Raw genomic sequence first — 2811 nt, forward strand, 5'->3', positions numbered from 1 at the left:
ACTTGAAGAGATAATCTTAAACTATTAGCCTTGAAAAGTAGGCTTAGCTATTTAGTTATTTGAAAGATTGCTATTTTATATTGACAAGTCCGAGTGGCAAGTTGAGTCGGCAATATGCTCTGAGTGCCGAATCAGAGCAAGTCATCCAAATGCTCCGAGTGTTGACTTGTCGAATCCAAGTGTCAAATTGTCGAACCCGGATGCTGACTGAATCCGAATGCCGACTCGCCAAATCTTAGTGCACACTGTCAAATCTAAGTGCCGACTCGCCAAACCCGAGCATCAATTCGCTGAACCTGAGTGTCAACTCGCTAAACTTGAGTGTTGACTCAGAAGAAAGAATTGTTGAGGCCTACATAATGTAGTTTTCTTGAAATAGATTCACTCCATATTCGACTGTGCTTCAAGGTTCTCTTGGATCATTTGTTTCCTAAGATACAGCGACAGACCGTGATCGCTACCAAACACTGGTAGATCATAGTGAAATGAGGGCATACCCAACTACTATCATGGATAAATCTATCGAGTGGGTGCACGATAAAGAGAAAAACTAGAGAATTAAGGTGGAAGATTTTTCTTGAGCGTCTTTTTGTTCTGCTAATGTCCTCCTCCTTATAAAGGGCTTAGCCATTGGCAGTAATAAATAGCCAATAAAGGTCATTCAACGTCATTACTCGCCAATCATTACTACTCATTAGTTTTAATAGGATGAAATTAATCTCAATTAATTCATCCATTTTACATTTGAGTAGTAACAAAAAATATGGAAAAATATTATTTCAATCACTTGAACAAATTATACCTCAACTGGTCTGACATTCGATGCACGCAAGTCATATTCGTACACAAGTCAACTTCGTTTAATACAATCTGGGCCCTAAATTTACATTCCCCTACATACCCACGTATGAGAGATAGTTTCTCTCCATTCATTTGTTCACATCATATCTGCATGTGTAACAATATAAACCAATAAACTTGCCATGAGATTTCCAATGTGGGACGAATTTTGTCCCATTCATAATGAAATCTTTTTCTTCCTTTTCACCTCTTGTTCACATTTCTAACAACCCCAAAAAAAAATGGAAATAGAGTATGTGCTATCATTCATTAGTTGAGTCTCATATATGATAGGTGATAAGTGTAGGTTATGCATATTTATAGGCATTGATTATCACACATTTACTTGCATTTCATGAGCATGATTTATATCATTGTATCCTATTCTATGTGATTTCATTATTTTTACTCTGTTTAGTTTAGAGAACTGCTCTATACTTATTTTCATTAGTAGGACATGATTTCTAAAACATAAATCCCATATAATGTGAAGTTAGATCTAGGAGTACACTTTGGCCATGCACCAAGGCATGAGTGTGCTCATACTACCAACAAATATAATGAATGGGGTAGAAAAAGGCTTAACATCGGCTAACAATGCTTCATCATCGAGCTTCATTATCGATTCGAAGACATGAAACATTCACATAGAAAAAGGATTCAAAATACCATCAAAATAAATTTTTAATCAAGAAACACACTTCGATAATGTCCTGTGACATGAGTGTGTTTATACGGACAAAATTAGATGCCAAACAATGCTAAAATGACCACAAACATCTTCCACCATGGCCACCCATGTTGACGGGCATGACCTATGTCAATTTTGGCCATTTCCCCAAGCCTAACACGGTCACCCATGCCATTTAACACGGGTTATGTCAGCTTTTGCCCCAAGCTATAGACCAAACATCGAACTCTTATAACTTTCAGCTCGATTGGAGTTACAGGTTGAACGACCTCTAAAATGTAGAAAATCTCAAGCTTTACAAATTTACTTCATAATCCAACCCAAGAAAACTATGTCTAAGAGTGAAAAACCCATTTTGGAGGAGCTATGCAAATCAGACCTGGGCTATTTGGGGATGATATAAAAAGGAAACCCTTCTTTGGATTATCTTTGATCAGGGGGTTTCATTTCCTTTATTGGGAGAGGGTTTTCCCCCTTTAGGGAAAACCCTAGAGCAACAATCATCATCCATCAAGATGATCTGTTCACCTCCGGACTAAGAAACTATTTCAAAGATACCAACAATCTTTTCTCTAAGCATTTCTTCCTTTATTATCTATTTTGGATTATATGAATGCTTCTCAGTGTTTTTAGTTTATAATTCCCTTATTATGGAATATATCTATTGATTCTAGGAGTAGAGATTAGCCCTTTGATATGTAAATATAATTTTGTTTAATCTATTGAGTTTGCATGTTTCTTATTCGATGAAATGTGTGTCTATGGTCTAGGCCTACTATGTATACACAATTTCAATGCCAAAAGCACGAGATTTGTATCTCATAAGGATTTGGGGATAAACTGAAAGAAGAATCCAATCCTCCAAACTGTAGAAACTCGAGACATGGAGAGTTAACTATGAAAATAGATCAGTATGGCACAAGGAGTAATAGGATATCATAGATCTTAATTGATCAATTCCAGTTCATCGCCACATAGTAAAAGAAGACAACTTGGGGGGTTGTGAGTGCAAGTACCCAAGATGAGTTTTGATGTGATCAACTGGTTTAAGTTAGGCTCTGCGTTTTTGATACCTTGTGTCTAAGTGTGCAATGACATAGAAACGCAAGAAGTCGAGTGGAAGATATAGTGAGCGAGAAGGATGACATGGGAAGTGAGTCGACAAACTTGGTACATCTGAGAGACGAGGAGCTGTGGAAGAGTACCGGCGAATGAAAAGGAAGCGTGCAGTGCTTTTGAGAGATGAGAACCTGGGGAGGAAGACTACTAGAGGAGAAGGC

This window comes from Zingiber officinale, chromosome 10B, assembly GCF_018446385.1.
Source record: "Zingiber officinale cultivar Zhangliang chromosome 10B, Zo_v1.1, whole genome shotgun sequence".
In the NCBI taxonomy this organism is placed as follows: Eukaryota; Viridiplantae; Streptophyta; class Magnoliopsida; order Zingiberales; family Zingiberaceae; genus Zingiber; species Zingiber officinale.